This window comes from Phocoena phocoena, chromosome 13, assembly GCF_963924675.1.
Source record: "Phocoena phocoena chromosome 13, mPhoPho1.1, whole genome shotgun sequence".
Classification (NCBI taxonomy): Eukaryota; Metazoa; Chordata; class Mammalia; order Artiodactyla; family Phocoenidae; genus Phocoena; species Phocoena phocoena.
In genome coordinates, this window is record NC_089231.1 from 41582059 (window position 1) to 41603408 (window position 21350).

The window sequence follows — 21350 nt, forward strand, 5'->3', positions numbered from 1 at the left end:
AAGTGGACCAGGGAAATAAGATGATTTGTCAAAGTATGAGACTAATGTAACTCACAGTAAAGTAAACAGAAGAGAAAATAAGTGGATTTACAAGTGTATTATTTCCACCAAGCAGCCCAAAAAGAAGAGTTACATAGAAAATATGATGATGAACATCTGAAAATTGGATTTTGACTGTGCATCTACTTACCCTCTTTCCCTGGCACCCTGGCAATAATGAAACTATCAAACAGTGCGTGACATCATGAAAGTTTTCGCTTAAATTTCCAAAAAAGAAAGCATAGCGATCTCTTTGTAAAGCAGTCAAAACTGTCTTTCAGGGAAAGAGTAAAATAACACTTTTTGTAATAAAATGGATCAGTTTTTGTCATGAAAGGCTAAAAAGATTCTAAAAGTAAAGTGACATTTTTCAGAGCTGAAGATATCTTTGCCAAAACAAACATGCTTATTTCTGATCATGTTGTAAAGCTAGTTATAAGCCTATTTAACACAAAGGGGAAAATCATTTCTTTGATCAAATGACTGCTGGTTGTCACATCATATTAGGCATACAGTGTAAAGTAAAAATTGCTATCATGTATATGTTTTAGATAGATAGATGATATTATAGGTCTTTTGAGGTAGAGTAAGAGGAGCTCATGACAATTACCTTTATCTCCTTAGTGAAGAAGGAGATTGGGCCACGATTTGAGTGGCTTGATGATCTTAGGAAGGTAAATTGTATTTAAGGGTTATTCAAGAATTGATAGGTGCAGACTATAAACCTACACTAAAAAGTTAAAGAAAATGTAAAACTGCTTGGGGGTATTTTAGGGAACTTCACGGGAAACAAGAAATTATCGTGGAGCACAGTCGAAGATAATAGAGCTGGGCCTCATTGGAGCAAGAAAGCTTATTTCTCTTCCCCTTTGTGGGATTGCCTGGTGGCTTGGAAATGCTTCCCATTGCATAACTGTTCCATTCTGCTCTCTAAAGATTACCTTTTTTAGAAAGTAAGACTTTGCTAGTTATCTTCTGTGTCTTCAGTTTGCACATGGTACCATGTTGGCTGCCTCAGTCTTTTGTTTCGAGTTCAATTTCTTGGGAAGACAGACTTTGGTCTAGTTAGGGACAGTTATGTGGTAAGGGTTTAGAGGACATCCTTTGCAGATTATCATTGGTTCTCTGTGAATCGGAGGTGAGCAATCAGACATCTGTAATATAGACAAAAGATGAAAATGATAAAGGTGAGTGTCTGTGAGGACCACCTGAAATTCTTTTTCATAAAGGATGCTGTAGGGTGTGATTTAATCAATTTCTAGAGTAAATATAAAACCCCCAAACCAAGAGAGAAAATTTGGGGACTGTTGGAAGGCAGCTAGCATTTCTGCGTGTCTTGTGAGTAGAGGCACTGACTGCCTTTGTTTGGAACTGTCTTCAAAGGATATTTGTAGAGTGAACAGGCTTGGACAAAAAAGATAATGTCTCCCCTTGGGGAAAAGGGTGGGTTTGCTGACTGTTCAGTATGATAAAGATGGTATCTTCCTCCAGGGCGAGGTCTAGGCTGACTTACTACCCATTATAAAAGATTCAGGTTCCCTGAGCTCGGGATTTCTTTCCTGTATGTATCCCACTATGTGTGCAGGTGACAACTGGCCTTTTTCTTGTTGCTCTGTGAGTCTTGTAACTTGGGGAACTGATGCAAGTGTTGATACTCTGGCTACTACTATTCCTATAATGGCCAGTGGCCCTTTGTCACTAATGCAGGCGTCTTGTGTCTTCTGCCACCATCCATGAAACTGTGGCAGGCTGAATTAGCTTGCAAGTAGGGGAAAATCTCAGATCCTTCACAGTTCTTGACAGAATTATCCAGATTTTAAGATAGACATTGTGTTTTAATGGTTGCCTATGGGGGCCTAGGGTAAGGAGGCAAGTGAAACTGAAAAGTGGGCTGATAATCGGGAGGATAGGAGAGTGTGAGGTAACCGAAAGTCTTAACTAGGGACAAAATAGAGAGTGAGTGTAGTGGGAGAGTGGGTGACAGGAGAGTAAGAAAATTTTGAACCCCTAATCTGGGGTACTCTGTAGGCTTCACAGAAGTTTCTACTTACTACCTTTGAAAACTAACTTCCGGTTTCTCCAATTTCAATTTCACCAATTTATTGCTTCTATGTCTTCTTCACTTCTTGATTTATACAAACACTTGATTTCTAGTGGTTTATTTTTGTAAGTTATTTGACAGTAAACAGTTTGATTTGCTCCCAGATATCCCATATGTAACCCATATGCCAACTAGAGATTCCCTTCTCCTAAGAGATTGGTTTGAGCCTCCCTCCATTATGAAATTTGAAAAGTCAAATGCTCTCCCACAAATTTTTGTGAATTAATGAGGAGATTTTTATTTCCATGTCTCCTTTGGATCCGAATCCCTGTCTCCTCAGATTTCTTGCTATTTATTCTGTCCCTAGTGGCTCTTCCTTTATCATCAGACTGATATCACTCAAACGTGAAACTCAGTCCCTTCCTTGAGTGGCAGCTGCCCCACTCCGTGTTCTCTGTCTTTGTTGTAGAGCTTACCATTATTTGGGGGAAGTGTCATAGTAATTCAAGCAACTCTTAAGTGTCAGTTATCCTCTTATAAGTGCTCTTCGATTCCTCTCTTGGTTACTTGCCCATCTTCTATCTTTTTTATTGATACATCTTTCTTAGAAACATAATTATAATGTGCTATTATATATAATATTTATGTATATACTTAATATATAATTTGTATATTATAACATTCTCATGGTAACAATAATAGTAGCAATGTAAATTATTTTCTCATTCATAACAATTCAGCACTTACTCAAATTAGCTCTGAATTTCTCTTTGCAGTTAGAAGAGCTCAGTCGAAGCTTTAAATTCCTTGGAAGGGCTAATATGTTCAAGGTTTAGACAAAAGTTACTTTTCTCTCCAGGCCTAGTATGTATATATAAGCTTATGTGCTTGTATGTGAATTGAGATAGAGTTCCTTTGCATGATTACAATTATTTAATACTTTTCATCTTTTACCAATTGCTTATTCTGTTTTTCTTCTAAGATATTATTTATTCATTTTTACTTGTATATTTTACTCACATAGAGTAACACTCTCTTTGTGACATGCAGTTCTTTGGGTTTTGACAAAGGCATAGAGTTATGTAGCCGCCACCACGACCATAAAATAGAATGTTTCCATTACACCCGAAACGCCCTCATTCTTTCCCTTTTTAAACAACTCCTGTCCCCACCCCCTACACCTGGCAACAACTGGTCCATTCCCTGTCCCTGTAGTTTTGCCTTTTACATGATATCATATGAGTGGCCTCACACGACATGTAGACTTTTGGCTCTGGTTCTTTCATTTAGCAAAATGAAGTTGAGACTTATCCATGGTGTGTGAATCAATACTTTGTTCCTAGAAATCTCTGAGTACTATTTCTTTGAGTGAATATACCATAATTTATCCATTTACTTTATTGAAGGAAATCTGAGTGGTTTCCATTTTGGGTGATTATGAATAGAGTTGCTGTAAACATTTGCATACAGGTTTTGGTGTGAATACGTTTTTATCTCTTGGATAAGTATCTAGGAATGCGAATGCAATGTTATATGATAGATGTGTGCTTACTTTTATAAGACATTGACAAACTGTTTTCCAAAGTGACAGTACCATTTGCATTCCTGCTAGCAAAGTATAGAGTGCCAGTTGCTCCACTCCTAACTAATACTTGCTGTTGTCAGGACTTCTGTTGTTGTTATTCTAATAGCTATGTAGCAGTATCTCATTGTACTTTTACTTTCCTTTGTCCTTATGAGTAGTGGTATTGAGCATCTTTTCCTATGTTTCCTTGAATCCACATATATTCTTTGATGAAGTGTTTGTTTAGATCATTACTCATTTATTTATTTTTTATTTTTTTATTTTTTAACATCTTTATTGGAGTATAATTGCTTTACGCTGGTGTGTTAGTTGCTGCTTTATAACAAAGTAAATCAGCTATACATATACATATATCCCCATATCCCCTCCCTCTTGTGTCTCCCTCCCACCCTCCCTATCCCACCCCTCTAGGTGGTCAAAAGCAGAGCTGATCTCCCTGTGCTATGTGGCTGCTTCCCACTAGCTATCTATTTTACATTTGGTAGTGTATATATGTCCATGCCACTCTCTCACTTCGTCCCAGCCTACCCTTCCCCCTCCCTGTGTCCTCAAGTCCATTCTCTACATCTGCGTCTTTATTCCTGTCCTGCCCCTAGGTTCTTCAGACCTTTTTTTTTGGTTTCCATATATATGCATTAGCATATGGTATTTGTTTTTCTCTTTCTGACTTATTTCACTCTGTATGACAGTCTCTAGGTCCATCCACCTCGCTACAAATAACTCAATTTCATTTCCTTTTTATGGCTGAATAATGTTTCATTGTATACATGTGCCACATCTTCTTTATCCATTCATCTGTCGATGGACACTTAGGTTGCTCATTACTCATTTATTAATTTGGGATATTTGTTTGCTTATTATTGAGTTTTTGAGAGTTGACTGTATATCCTAGATCCAAGTATTTTGTCAAAAATGTGATTTGCAAGGGCTTCCCTGGTGGCGCAGGTTGGGAGTCCGCCTACTGATGCAGGGGACGTGGGTTCGTGCCCCGGTCCGGGAAGATCCCGCATGCTGCGGAGTGGCTGGGCCCGTGAGCCATGGCCGCTGAGCCTGCGCATCCGGAGCCTGTGCTCTGTGACGGGGGAGGCCGCAGCAGTGAGAGGCCTGCGTACCGCAAAAAAAAAAAAAAATGTGATTTGCAAATATTTTCTCCCAGTCTGTGTCTTGTCTTTATACATTTTAAACCGTATCTTTTACAGAACAGGTATTTCTATTTTGGTATATCTAATTTATCAGTTTTCCTTCCATGGATCATATTTTGGTATCATGCTGAAGGACTCTGCTTAAACTAAGGTTGAACAGATATGCTCTTTTTTAAGACTTACTCTCTACCTCCATACATTCATAGCCTCCCACATTATCAGTATCACTCCCCAGTTTGGTTCTTAAAAAATGTTTACCAGGGATGAACCTACATTGACACCTCATAACCGCCCAAGGTCCATAATTTAACTTAGGAGTTGTACATTCTGTGGGTCTGGACAAATGTATAATGACAAATATCCATCATTATAATATCATGCAGAGTATTTCCACTGCTCTATTCATCTCTCTCCCCCAACCCCTGACATCCACTGATCTTTTTATTGTGTACATAGTTTTGCCTTTCCAGAAAGTCATATGGTTGGCATCATACAGTATGGAGCCTTTTCAGATTGGCTCCTTCACTTAGTAATATGCATTTAAACTCCCTAAACCCTGCTGATGTCTTTTCATGGCTTGATAGCTCATTCCTTTTTAGTGCTGAATGTATTTCATTGTCTGGTGTACCACAGTTTATTTATTCATTCACCTACTGAAGGACAGCTTGCTTGGTTCCAAGTTTCGGCAATTATGGACAAATCTACTATTAACATCCACACACAGTGTTTTTGTGGGGGCATAATTTTTCACTCCTATGGGTACACATCAAGGAGTACTACTGCTGGATCATAGGTAAGAGTACGTTTAGTTTTGTAAGAAAAAGCCAAACTGTCTTCCAAGATGGCTGTACCATTTTGCATTCCTATAAGCGATGAGTGAGGCTTTCTGTTGTTCCATATCCTTGCCAGCATTTGATGTTGTCATTGTTCTGATCTTGGCCATTCTAATAGGTGTAGAGTTGTATCTCATTGTTTCAGTTTGCATTTCCCTGATGATATACGATGCAGAGCATCTTTTCATACGCTTGTTTGCCATCAGTATATCTTCTTAGGTGAGGTGTCTGTTAAGGTATTGGCTCATGATTTAATCGAGTTGTTGGTTTTCTTATTGTTGAGTTTTAAGAGTTCTTTGTATATTTTGGATAATAGTCCTGTATCAGATGTGTCTGTTGCAAATCTTTTCTCTCAATCTGTGGCTTATCTTATAATTCTCTTGATATTTTCTTTTGCAGAGAAGAAATTTAAAATCTTAATGTAGCCCAGTTTATAAATTATTTCCTTCATGGATTGTGCCAATGGTGGTGTATCTAAAAAAGCATCATCATACCAGAAGCCATCTAGGTTTTCTCCTATGTTTTTCTTCTAGGAATTTCATAGCTTTGCATTTTACATTTAGGTCTGTGATCAATTTTGAATTAGTTTTTGTGAAGAGTGTATGACCTGTGTCTAGATTCGTCATGTGAAAGTCCAGTTGTTCCAGCACCACTTGTTAAAAAGACTGTTCTCCATTTTAGTACTTTTGCCCTTTAGTCAAAGATCAGTTAGGTATATTTATGGGGATATATTTCTGGGCTCTATATTATGTTCCATTGTTCTGTTTGTCTATTCTTTTACCAATAGCACAATGTTTTGATTATTTCAGCTTTATAGTAAGTCTTGAAATCAGGTAGTGTCATTCCTCCAACTTTGTTTTTCTCCTTCAATGTTGTGTTGGCTCTTCTTGGTCATTTGCCTCTTCCCACAAACTTTAAAACAGTTTGTCGCTATCCATAAAATAATTTGCTGGGATTTTGACTAGATGTGCCTTCAATCCATAGATCAAGTTGGGAAGAACTGACATCTTGACAATAGTGACTGTTCCTATCCAGGAAGATAGAATATCTCTCCATTTATATACCTCTTCTTTGATTTTATTCACCAGGGTTTCGTAGTTTTCCTTGGATAGATCATGTACATATTTTGTTAGGTTTATATCTAAGTATTTTATTTTTTGGTGCTAATGTAAATGATATTGTTTTTATTTCAAATCTACTTGTTCATTGCTAGTATATGGAAAATCAGTTGACTTTTGCATATTTAGCCTTTTATCCTGCACCCTTGTTATAACTGCTTATAAATCCCAGGAGTTTTTACTGTTGTTGTTGTTGATTCTTTTAGATTTTCTACACAGATGATCATGTCATCTGTGAACAAAGACAGTTTTATGTCTTCCTTCCCAATCTGTATATCTTTCATTGCCTTTTATAGCATTAACAAGGACTTCCAGTACAATGTTTAAAGGAGTGGTGAGGGGGGAAAATCCTTACCTTGTACTTGTTCTCAATGGGAAAGCTTTGAGTTTCTCACCATTAAATATGACATTAGCTGTAGTTTTTTTGTAAATAGTCTTTGTCAAGTTGAGAAAGCTCCTCTCTATTCCTAGTTTACTGAAAGGTTTTACCATGAATGTGTACTGGTTTTTGTCAAAAGCTTTTTCTGCATCTATTGATATGATCATGTGATTTTTTTGGTCTTTTTTAAGTTTGTTGACATGATGGATTACCTTAGTTGATTAACCAACCTTGCATACCTGGATCAAATTCTACCTAGTCATGGGATTCTCCTATGTTTTCTAGTAAGACATTTTATAGTTTTACATTTTACATTTATTATATGATCCATTTTGAGTTAATAAAGTATGAGGGGTGGGTTAAATTTTATGTGCTTTTCAGCTAATGGATGTCTATTGTTTTCTATCAAATTCATTTTATTAGGATTATAAGGTTAATCGAATTATTTAAAAATATGAGAAAGAGGAAGTTAAATTTAAAAAATAACCCTTAATCCCACCACCCCAAAATTGTCACTGTTAAACATTTTGGTGCGTTGCTTTCCACACTTTATTCTTTCTGCACTCAGTTTACAATAAATTGGGGAAGATATGAAACCATTCACAAATGTATTTTTGTATTGCTATTTTACTGATATAATTTATGTACCATAAAATTCACCCTTTTAACATGAACAATTTAGTGGTTTTAAGTATATTCACCAGGCTGTGCAACCATCATCACTACATAATTGCAGAATATAGTCATCATCCTGAAAATAATTGCTCACATCCATTAGCATTCACTCTTCATTTGTCCCTCCTCCTAGGCCCTGAAAACTAATCAACTTAACTATCTCAATGGATTTGCCTATCCTGGAAATTTTATATAAATGGAATGATACAATATGTGGCCTTTATGTCAGCCTTCTTCCACTTAGTGTAATGTTTTCAAAGTTCAACCATGACATAGCATGAATTAGCACATCATTTCTTCTTATGTATGAGTAATATTCCATTGTATGGATATGCCAAATTTTGTTTATACATTCTTTAGTTGATTGATACTTTGAGTAGTTTCTACTTTTGGCTATCATGAATAATTCTGCTATGAACGTTTGTGTACAAAATTTTGTGTGGACATAGTATTCAATTCTCTTTGTTTTATACCCAGGAGGGGAATTCCTGGGTCATATGGTAACTAACTATTTTAGGAACTGCCAAGCTGTTTCCAAATAGCTTTACCATTTAAATTCACACAGCAACGTTTGAGGTTTCCAAATTCTCCACATGTTAACTAACACTTGCTATTTCCCATTTTTAAAAATTATAGTCATCCTAGTGGATATGGAATAGTATCAGCTTGTGGTTTGCATTTATCTAAATGACTAATCACGTTGAGCATCATTTCATGTGCTTATTGACCATTTGTACAATGTATCTTCTCTAGGGAAATGTCTATTCAAGTTCTTTGCCCATTTTAAAATTGTGTTGCCTGTTTATTGTAGAACTGTTATGACTTCTTTATATATTCTGGAACTATATCCTTATCCAATATATTATGAGCAAATATTTTCTTCCACTCTGTGATTTGGATTTTCACTTCTTTGATAGTATTCTTTAACATGTAAAATTTTTAGTTTTGATACAGTCCAAATTATCTCTCTTTTCTTTGGTTGATTATGCTGTAGGTGTCATATTAATAAATTGTCACCTAAAGTGGGGTGATAAAGATTTGCACCTATGTTTTCTTCTAAGAATATTATAACTTTAGCTCTAACATTTAGGTTATTGATTCATTTTGAGTTACATTTTGGATATGGTATGAGAGAGGCATCCAGTTCAGTCTTTTGCACATGCATATCCAGTTGTCCTAGCACCGTTTGTCAAAAACTATTCTTTGCTTTACTGAATTGTCTTGGCACCCTTGTCAAAAACCATGTGACTATGGATGTATGATTTACTTATGAGTGCTCAATTCTACTCCGTTGATCTATATGTCTATCTTTATGGTCGTAGCATGCTGTCTTGATTATTGCACTTTTGTAGTATGTCTTGACATCAAGAAGAATGACTTCTCTAACTTTCTTTTTTGTAGATGGGTTTAGTTTTTCTGAGTCTTGCATCTTCAATGAATTTTAGGATCAACTTGCCAATTTCTTTTTTTTAACCTTTTATTTTTTTGTTGAAGTATAGTTGATGTACAATATTATATAAGTTACAGGTGTACAATATAGTGATTAACACTTTTTCAAGGTTATAATCCATTTATAGTTATTATAAAATATTAGCTATATTCCCAATGTTGTACAATATATCCTTGTAGCTTATTTTATACATAATAGTTTGTACCTCTTAAAAAAAGGAGTTGGAATTTTGATATAATTGTGTTGAATCTGTAGATTAATTTGGGGATATTGGTATCATACCAATATTAAGTCTTCTAATCTTGGAACTTGGGGTGTCTATTTATTTGTATTTTTTAAAATCAGCTTTATGAGGTAAATTGACATATAAAATTGTAAGATACTTAGAGTGTACACTGTGGTGATTGGATATACATGGTGAGAAGATTCCTCCCATCTAGATAATTAACACATACATCAGCTTTCTCTGTTTTTTTGGTGAAAAAATTTAAGTTCTATTGTCTTAGCAAATTTCAATGATATGGTACAGTGTCATCAACTGTAGTCACCATATTTTGCATTAGATCTTCAGATCTTATTCATATTATAGCTGAAAGTTTGTACCCTTTATGCAGCCTCCCTGCCAACCACTTTTCTACTCTCTGTTTCTATGATTTTTGACTATCTTTTTAGATTCCACATATGATACCATGAGGTTTTTGTCTTTTTCTGTAGGGCTTATTTCACTTAGCATAATGCCCTCAAGGTCCATCAGTGTTGTTGCAACTTGTACTATTTCCTCCTTTCTCAGGGCTGAATAGTATTCCATTATATATATATATATATATATATATATATATACACACACATATATATATATACATATATATGTGTGTGTATATATATAACACATTTTCATTATGTGTTCATCCATTGATGGACAAAGGTTGTTTGCATATCTTGGCTATTGTGAATAATACAGTGAACATGGGTGTTGTATAAGAGGAGAAAAAGTTAGCAGTCCCCTCGACAAGGATGGAAGAGGGCTTGCACAGCAACAGGGATGCAGAGGGCAAAGTGGAGACATTCCTGGACAGAGGGTTGGTGCCGACCAGCACTCACCAGCCTGAGAGGCTTGTCTGCCTGCCTGCTGGGGTGGGTGGGGGCTGGGAGCTGAGGCTCTGGCTTCAGAAGTCAAATCCCAGGGAGAGGACTGGGGTTGGCTGCATGAACACAGCCTGAAGGGGGCTAATGCACCACAGCTAGCCAGGAGGGAGTCCAGGAAAAAGTCTGGAACTGCCAAAGAGGCAAGAGACCATTGTTACAGGGTGCGTGAGGAGAGGGGATTCAGAGTACCATCTAGATGAGTGCCAGAGAGTGGTGCGAGCCGCAGCTATCAGCGTGGATGCCAGAGACAGGCACAAAATGCTAACACTGCTGCTACAGTCACCAAGTAGCCTGTGTGTGCAAGCACAGGTCACTATCCACACCCCCCCTCCTGGGAGCCTGTGCAGCCTGCCACTGCCAGGGTCACATGATCCAGGGACAACTTCCCCTGGAGAGCACACGGTGCACCTCAGGCTGTTGCAATGTCATGCTGGCCTCTGCTGCCTCAGGCTTGGCCCACATTCCATACCCCTCCCTACCCCCAGTCTGAGTGAGCCAGAGCCCCCTAATCAGCTGTTGCTTTAACCCCATCCTGAGCGAAGAACAGATGCCCTCAAGCGAGCTACATGCAGAAGCAGGGCCAAATCCAAAGCTGAACACCAGGAGCTGTGCAAACAAAGAGAAAGGGAAGTTTCTCCCAGCAGACTTAGGATCATCAGATTAAATCTCCACAATCAACTAGATGTACCCTATATCAGTGGAATACCTGAATAGACATTGAATCATCCCAAAATTGAGGCAGTGGACATTGGGAGCAACTGTAGACTTGGGGTTTGCTTTCTGCATCTAATTTGTTGCTGGTTTTATGTTTATCTTAGTTTAGTATTTAGAGTTTATTATCACTGGTAGATTTGTTTATTGATTTGGTGGCTCTCTTCTTTTTTTTTAATATATAGATATATTTGTTTTTTTCCTTTTTCCCTTTTTGTGAGTGTGTATGTGTATGCTTCTTTGTGTGATTTTGTCTTTATAGGTTTGCTTTTACCATTTGTCCTATGGTTCTGTTTGTCTGTGGTTTTTTTTACTTTTGTTTTGTTTTGGATAGTTTTTAGCACTTGTTATCATTGGTGGATTTGTTTTTTGCTTTGGTTGCTTTCTTTCTTTTAATTACTTTTAAATTATTTTATTTTATTTTATTTTTTTTTTGCAGTACACGGGCCTCTCACTGTTGTGGCCTCTCCCATTGTGGAGCACAGGCTCCGGACACGCATGCTCAGTGGCCATGGTTCACGGCTCATGGGCCCAGCCGCTTCGTGGCATGTGGGATCTTCCCAGACCGGGGCACAAACCTGCGTCCCCTGCATCAGCAGGCGGACTCTAAACCACAGCACCACCAGGGAAGCCCTAAATTTTTTATTTTTAATAATTTTTTTATTTTAATAACTTTATTTTATTATTTTTCTTTCTTTCTTTTTATCTACCTTTGCTTCTGAGCCGTGTGGCTCACAAGGTCTTCGTGCTCCGGCCAGCGTCAGGCCAGAGCCTCTGAGGTGGGAGAGCTGAATTCAGAACATTGGTCCACCGGAGACCTCCTGGTTCTATGTAATATCAAACAGCGAAAGCTCTCCCAGTGATCTCCATCTCAGAGTAAAACCCAGCTCCACCCAACGACCATCAAGCTACTGTGCTAGACACCCTATACCAAACAACTAGGAAGGCAGGAACACAACCTCACCCATTAGCAGAGAGGCTGCCTAAAATCATGATGAGGTCACAGACACCCCAAAACACACCACCAGACGTGGTCCTGCCCACCATAAAGACAAGATTCAGCCTCATCCACCAGAACACAGGCACCAGTCCCCTCCACCAGGAAGAGTACACAACCCACTGAACCAACCTTACCCACTGGGGGCAGACACCAAAACAGTAGGAACTATGAACCTACAGCCTGTGAAAAGGAGACCCCAAACACAGTAATTAAGCAAAATGAGAAGACAGAGAAGCACACAGCAGATGAAGGAGCAAGGTAAAAACCCACCAGACCAAATAAATGAAGAGGAAATAGGCAGTCTACCGGAAAAAGAATTCAGACAAATGATAGTAAACATGATGCAAAATCTTGGATATAGAATGGAGAAAATACAAAAAAGAACTAAAGAGCAAACAAACAATCATGAACAACACAATGAATGAAATTAAAAATTCTCTAGAAGGAATCAATAGGAGAATAACTGAGGCAGAGGAACAGATAAGTGACCTGGAAGATAAAAGAGTGGAAATAACTACTGCAGAGCAGAATACAGAAAAAAGAATGAAATGAATTGATAAAGAAAAAAGAATGAAATGATTTGAGGACAGTCTCAGAGACCTCTGGGACAACATTAAATGCACCAACATTTGAATTATAGGGGTCCCAGAAGAAGACAAAAAGAAAGGGACTGCGAAAATATTTGAAGAGATTATAGTTGAAAACTTCCCTAATATGGGAGAGGGAATAATCAAGTCCAGGAAGTGCAGAGAGTCCCATACAGGATAAATCCAAGGAGAAATACGCCAGGACACATATTAATCAAACTATCAAAAATTAAATACAAAGAAAAAATATTAAAAGCAACAAGGAAAAACCAACAAATAACATACAAGGGAATCCCCATAAGGTTAACAGCTGATCTTTCAGTAGAAACTCTGCAAGCCAAAAGGGAGTGGCACAATATATTTAAAGTGATGAAAGGTGAAAATCTACAACCAAGATTACTCTACCCAGCAAGGATCTCATTCAGATTAGATGGAGAAATTAAAACCTTTAGAGACAAGCAAAAGCTGAGAGAGTTCAGCACCACCAAAAAAGCTTTACAACAAATGCTAAAGGAACTTCTCTAGGCAGGAAATACAACAGAAGGAAAGACCTACAATAACAAACCCAAAACAATTAAGAAATGGTAATAGGAACATACGTATCAAAAATTGCCTTAAATGTAAATGGATTAAATGCTCCAACCAAAAGACATAGACTGGCTGAATGCATACAGAAACAAGACCCATATATGTGCTGTCCACAAGAGACCCACTTCAGACCTAGGGACACACACAATGGAAAACTGAGGGGATGGCAAAAGATATTCCATGCAAATGGAAATCAAAAAAAGCTGGAGTAGCAATTCTCTTATCAGACAAAATAGACTTTAAAATAAACACTATGACAAGAGACAAAGAAGGACACTACATAAGATCAAGGTCTCAATCCAAGAAGAAAATATAAGAAGTGTAAATATTTATGCACCCAACATAGGAGCACCTCAATACATAAGGCAAATGCTAAAAGCCATAAAAGGGGAAATCGACAGTAACACAGTCATAATAAGGAACTTTAACATCCCACTTTTACCAATGCACAGATCATCCAAAATGAAACTAAGTAAGAAACACAAGCTTTAAATGATACATTAAACAAGATGGACTTAATTGATATTTGTAGGACATTCCATCCAAAAACAACAGAATACACTTTCTTCTTAAGTGCTCATGGAACATTCATCAGGATAGATCATATGTTGGGTCACAAATCAAGCCTTGGTAAAGTTAAGAAAATTGAAATCGTTTCAAGTATTTTTTCTGAGAATAATGCTATGAGACCAGACATCAATTACAGGAAAAAATCTGTAAAAAATACAAACACATGGAGGCTAAACAATACATTACTAAATAACCAAGAGAGCATTGAAAAATCAAAGGGGAAATAAAAAAAAAACCTAGAAACAAATGACAATGAAAATACGACGACCCAAAACCTATGGGATGCAGCAAAAGCAGTTCTAAGAGGGAAATTTATAGCAATACAGTCCTACCTCAAGAAATAAGAAACATCTCAAGTAAACAACCTAATCTTACAGCTAAAGCAATTAGAGGAGGAAGAACAAAATAACCCCAAAATTAGAAGAAGGAAAGAAATCATAAAGATCAGATCAGAAATAAATGAAAAAGAAATGAAGGAAACAATAGCAAAGATCACTAAAACTAAAAGCTGGTTCTTTGAGAAGATAAACAAAATTGATAAATCATTAGCCAGACTCATCAAGAAAAAAAGGGAGACTACTTAAATCAATAGAATTTGAAATGAAAAGGAGAAGAAATACTCCTATTGCAGAAATACATAGTATTATGAGAGATTACTACAAGCAACTCTAGACCAATAAAATTGACAACCTGGAAGAAATGGAAATTAAGAAATTTAAGAAATTCTTAAAAAGCACAACCTTCTGAGACTGAACCAGGAAGAAATAGAAAATATAAACAGACCTATCATAAGCACTGAAATTTAAACTGTGATTAAAAAGCTTCCAACAAACATAAGCCGAGGACCAGATGGCTTTACTGGCGACTTTTGTCAAACATTTAGAGAACAGCTAACACCTGTACTTCACAAACTTTTCCAAAATATAGCAGAGGAAGGAACACTCCCTATCTCATTCTACAAGGCCACTATCACCCTGATACCAAAACCAAAGATGCCACAAAGGAAGAAAACTACAGGCTAATATCACTGATGAACATAGATGCAAAAATTCTCAACAAAACACTAGCAAACAGAATCCAACAGCACATTAAAAGGATCATACACCATGATCAAGTGGGGTTTATCCCAGTAATGCAAGGATTCTTCAATGTATGCAAATCAATCAATGTGATACGCCATATTAACCAACTGAAGGAGAAAAATCATATGATCATCTCAATAGATGAGAAAAAGTTTTCAACAAAGTTCAATACCCATTTATGATAAACACCCTCCTGAAAGTAGGCATAGAGGGAACTTACCTCAACATAATAAAGGCCCTATATGACAAAGCCATTGGCAACATCATTCTAACTGGTGAAAAACTGAAACCATTTCCTCTAAGATTAAGAACAAGACAAGGTTGGCCACTCTCACCAGTATTATTTAACAAAGTATTGGAAGTTTTAGCCACAGCAATCAGATTTGAAAAGCAGTTAAAAGGAATCCAAATTGGAAAAGAAGTAAAGCTGTCACTGTTTGCAGATCACATGATACTATACATCAAGAATCCTAAAGATGCTACCAGAAAACTACTAGAGCTCATCAATGAATTTGGTATAGTAGCAGGATAAAAAATTAATGCACAGAAATCTCTTGCATTCCTATACACTAATGATGAAAAATCTAAAACTAGAAATTAAGGAAACACTCCCATTTACCACTGAAACAAAAAGAATAAAATACCTGGGAATAAACCTACCTAAGGAGACAAAAGACCTGCATGCAGAAAACAATAAGACACTGATGAAAGAAATTAAAGATGATACAAACTGATTGAGAGATACACCATGTTCTTGGATAGGAAGAATCAACATTGTGAAAATGACTATAGTACCCAATGCAATCAACAGATTCAATGCAATCCCTATCAAACTACCAATGGCATTTTTCACAGAACTAGAATTAAAAATTTCACAATATTTATGGAAACACAAAAGATCCCGAATAGCCAAAGCAATCTTGAGAAAGAAAAACAGAGCTGGAGGAATTAGGCTCCTGGACTTCAGACTATACTACAAAGCTACAGTAATCAAGACAGTGTGGTACTGGCACTATAACAGAAATATAGATCAATGGCACATGGTAGAAAGCCCAGAGATAAACCAACACACATATGGTCACCTTATCTTTGATAAAGGAGGCAAGAATATACAATGGAGAAAAGACAGCCTCTTCAATAAGTGGTGCTGGGAAAACTGGACAGCTACATGTAAAACAATTAAATTAGAACACTCCCTAACACCATACACAAAAATCAACTCAAAATGGATTAAAGACCTAAATGTACGGCCAGACACGATAAAACTCTTAGAGGAAAACATAGGCAGAACACTCTATGACATAAATCATAGATCAGCGAGATCCTTTCTGACCCACCTCCTAGAGTAATGGAAATTAAAACAAAATAAACAAATGGGACCTAATGAAACTTAAAAGCTTTTGCACAGCAAAGGACACCATAAACAAGACGAAAAGACAACCCTCAGAATGTGAGAAAATATTTGCAAATGAAGCACTGACAGAGGATTAATCTCCAAAATATATAAGCAGCACATGCAGCTCAATATTGAGAAAACAAACAATGCAATCCAAAAATGGGCAGAAGACCTAAATAGACATTTCTCCAAAGAAGATATACAGATCACCAACAAACACATTTAAGGATGTTCAACATCACTAGTTATTAGAGAAATGCAAATCAAAACTACAATGGGGTATCACCTCACACCTATCAGAATGTCCATCATCAAAAAAATCTACAGACAATAAATGCTGGAGAGGGTGTGGAGAAAAGGGAACCCTCATGCACTATTGGTGGGAATATAAATTGATATAGCCACTATGGAGAACAGTATGGAGGTTCCTTAAAAAACTACAAATAGAACTACCATATGACCCAGCAATCCCCCTACTGTGCATATACCCTGAGAAAACCATAATTCAAAAAAGTCATGTACCACAATGTTCATTGCAGCTCTATTTAAAATAGCCAGGACATGGAAGCAGCCTAAGTGTCCATCAACAGATAAATGGATAAAGAAGACGTAGCACATATATATAATGGAATATTACTCAGCCATAAAAAGAAATGAAATTGAGCTATCTGTAGTGAGGTGGATGGACCTAGAGTCTGTCATAGTGTGAAGTAAGTCAGAGAGAGAAAAACAAATACCATATGCTAACACATATACATGGAGTGTAAAAGAAATGGTTCTGGAAAAACCTAGGGGCAGGACAGGAATAAAGATGCAGACATAGAGAATGGACTTGAGGACACGGGGGGGTAAGGGTAAGGTGGGACGAAGTGGGAGAGTGGTATGGACATATATATACTACCAAATGTAAAATAGATAGCTAGTGGGAAGCAGCTGCATAGCACAGTGGGATCAGCTCGGTCCTTTGTACCACCTAGAGGGGTGGTATAGGGATATGGGGACATATGTATATGTATAGCTGATTCACTTTGTTATAAAGCAGAAACTAACATGCCATTGTAAAGCAATTATACACCAATAAAGATGTTTAAAAGAAAAATACAGTGAACATGAGAGTACAGATATCTCTTCAATATTTTGTTTTTATTTCCTTTGGATATATACTAGGAAAAGTATTGCTGGATCATACGGTAGTTCGATTTTTATTTTTTTTGAGAAATAACATATTGTTTTCCATAGTGCCCACAACCATTTACAGTTGCTTTTCTTTGTGTCCTTGTAAACCCTTGTTATGGCTTTTCTTTTTGATGATTGCCATTCTAACAGGTGTGAGGCAATTATCTCATTGTGGTTTTGACTTTCATTTCCCTGATTATTAGTGATGTTGAGCACCTTTGCATGTACTTGTTGGCCATTTGGATGTTTTCTTTGGAAAACTGTCTATTCAGATCCTCTGATTTGTTTTGTTTTTTGTTTTTTTTTTTTTTTTGCGTTATGCGGGCCTTTCACTGTTGTGGCCTCTCCCATTGTGGAGCACAGGCTCCGGACGCGCAGGCTCAGCAGCCATGGCTCACAGGCCCAGCCGATCCGCGGCATGTGGGATCTTCCCGGACCTGGGCACGAACCCACGTCCCCTGCATCGGCAGGCGGACTCTCAACCATTGCGCCACCAGGGAAGCCCTCTGCTCTTTTTTTAATTGGACTTTTTTCCTGTTAAGTTTATAAGTTCTTTTTCTGTTTTGGCTATTAACCCCTTATCAGATATATGGTTTGCAGATATTTTCAACTAGTCCAGTAGGTTGCCCTTTCATTTTCTTGGTGGTTTTCTTTACCGTGCAGAAGGTTTTTAATTTGATATAGTCCTACTTGTTTACTTTGTCTTTTGTTGCCTTTGTTTTTGGTGTCGAATCCAAAAAATCATTACGCAGACCACTGTCAAGGAGCTTACTGCCTATGTTTCTTTTAGGAGTTTTATGGTTTCAGGTCTTACATTCAAATGTTTAATCCGTTTAGAGTTGATTTTTGGATATTGTGTAAAATAGGGGTGTAAGTCTCCTTTATTTCAACAGTATTTTGAAATTTTCAGTGTTCAAGTAATTTCTTCTCGAAAATTTGTTCGTAAGTATTTTCTATGGTGTTGCAAAGCGAATTGTTTTAGTAATTTCATTTTCAGATTTTTCATTGCTAGTGTATAAAACACAACTTTTATATATTGTTCTTGTATCCTGCAACCTTGCTAAACTCATTTACTAATCCTATCAGTTTTTCAGTTGGTTTGTAAGAATATTCTCTATACATTAATTTTTATAGATTGAATCAGCTTTATATTCCTGTGACTAACCCATGTGGTCATTGTGTATATAATTTTTTATATGCTGCTGAAATTAGCTTGCTATTATTTTGTTGGAGATTTTTGTATCTGTATTCATAAGGGATACTGATCTGTAATTTTGTCTTACTGTGATGTCATTGTATGGTTTTGGTATCAGGGTGATACTGACCTTAGAGAATCAGTTGGGAAGTATTTCCTCTTTTTTTTTTTTTTTTGGAGGAATATATACAGAGTGATGGTATTAATTCTTCTTTAAACATTTGGTAGAAGTCATTAGTGAGGCTGTATGGTCCTGGGCCCATATTTGTTGTAACTTAAAAAAAAATTGATATGCAATCTCTTTTTCTGTTCTGTGTCTATTCAGATTTTCTACTTTTTCTTGAGTCGGTTTTGGTTGTTTGTGTTTTGCTAGTAATTTGTCCACTTTCATCTATATGATCTATTTTTTTGTAAGCAGCTTATCCCCTTGTAATCCTTTTTATGTAGGTTGGTAGCAGTATTCCCTTTTTAATTCCTTATTTTAGTAATTTGAGTCTTCTCTCTTTTTGTAATTGGTTAGTCTAGCTAAAGATTTATCAGTGTTTTTGATATTTTCCATGAATGAATTTTTGTTTTCATTGATTTTCTCTCATTTTTCTATACTCTATTTCTGCATGTCTTACATTTAGCTTGCTTTTGTTTTTCTAATTTTTTTTTTTTTTTTTTTTTTTGTGGTATGTGGGCCTCTCACTGTTGTGGCCTCTCCCATTGTGGAGCACAGGCTCTGGACGCACAGGCTCAGCGGCCATGGCTCATGGGCCCAGCCGCTCCACAGCATGTGGGATCTTCCCGGACCAGGGCACGAACCCGCGTCCCCTGCATCGGCAGGTGGACTCTCAACCACTGTGCCACCAGGGAAGCCCTGTTTTTCTAATTTCTTATGACAGAAAATTAGGTTGAGATCTTTCTTTTTTAAACTGTAGTAAATGCCTTTACCACTATAAATGGTATAAATTTAAATGGTATAAATTTACTCCCTCAAAGCACTTCTTTTTCTGTATCCCCTAAATTTTGATATGGTTTTGTTTTCCTTCATCTCAAAGTATTTACTCATTGGTTATTGAAGAGTGTGTTGTTTTATTTCTAACATATTTGTGAGCTTTCCAAATTTCTTTGTTATTGATTTCTAATTTCTTTATATCATGGTTGTAGAAACATATCTTGTATGATTTCAATCCTTTTGAATTCATTGAGACTTATTTTTGGGGCTAGTATATGGCCTATAATGGAGAATGTTGCATGTGCACTTGAGAAGAATATGTATTTCTGCTGTTGTTGGGCAGAGGGCTCTAAAGATGCCTGTTCAATTTAGTTCAGTAGTCCCCAAACTTTTTGGCACCAGGGACCAGTTTTGTGGAAGACAATTTTTCCACAGACCAGCTAAGGGGGGATGATTTGGGGATGGTTCAAGGGCATTATACTTATTGTGTACTTTATTTCCATTATTATTACACTATAATATATAATGAAATAATTATACAGCTCACCAAAATGCAGAATCAGTGGGAGCCCTGAGCTTGTTTTCCTGCAACTAGATGGTCCTATCTGGGGGTGATGGGACACAGTGACACCCAAAGTGTGTTGCTTATGTCCAGTCTACTCCATAAGACGCAGCTTGTCACTTGGCACTCACTGATAAAGTTTTGATATGAGCTTGCAAGCAATTGATTTACTATGGTCTCTGTGCAGAGACCATACATTAGTTCTATGCTAATAATAATCTGTATTTGCAGCCACTCCCCAGCCTAGCATCACCACCTCAGCTCCATCTCAGATCATCAGGCATTAGATTCTCATAAGGAGCATGTAACCTAGATCCCTTGTATGTGCCTTTCATAGTAGGGTTTGTGCTCCTATGAGAATCTAAGGCCACCGCTGATCTTACAGGAGGTGGAGCTCAGGTGGTAATGAGAACAGTGGGGAGCAGCTGTAAATACAGATGAAGCTTCACTTGCTCACCCGCTGCTCACCTTCTGCTGTGTGGCCTGGTTCCGGTACCGGTCTGTGGCCTCGGGGTTGGGGATTCCTGGTTTAGTTGGTTTATAATGTTGTTCAAGTTGTCTGTTTCTTTGCTGATCTTCTGTCTAGTTTGATGCATTATTGAAAGTTGAGTATTGAAGTCTCCAACTATTATTTTTGAACTGTTACACCCTTTAATTCTGTCAGTTTTTTCTTCTTGTATTTTGTGGCTCTGTTCAGCATGTATATGTTAATGATTGTTATGTATTCTTGAAGGATTGTCAATTTTATCATTATAAAGTGTCATTCTTTGCCTCTAGTAATAATTTTTATCTTAAAGTCTGTTTGGTCTAACATTGATATAGCCTCTTCACCTCTCTTTTGGTTTCTGTTTGCATGGTATATCTTTTTCCATCCTTTCACCTTCAACATGTTTGTGCCTGAATATGAAGTATGTCTATTGCAGATGTCTTTTTGAATGATTCTGTTAATCCATTTTGCCAGTATCTGTCTTTTAATTGTTGTATTTAATCCATTTACATTTAATGTAATTACTGATAAGGAGATAACGAATGACTTATTTCTTCTACTTTGCTACTTGTTTTCTATATGTCATTTTTTTGTTTCTTAATTCCTTATTATTTTCATTTGCATTCAATACTTATTTACTTTGTACCA

General features: G+C 37.0%; 1 protein-coding gene and 1 pseudogene across 4 annotated transcripts in view; both read left to right on the forward strand.

The window, feature by feature from the left end:
- The window catches only part of NOL4 (nucleolar protein 4), a 394072-nt gene that overhangs the window by 51285 nt on the left and 321437 nt on the right, over positions 1–21350 (forward strand). The gene's annotated exons all lie outside the window — the stretch shown is intronic.
- On the forward strand, positions 10233–10290 carry LOC136133331 (U6atac minor spliceosomal RNA; annotated as a pseudogene).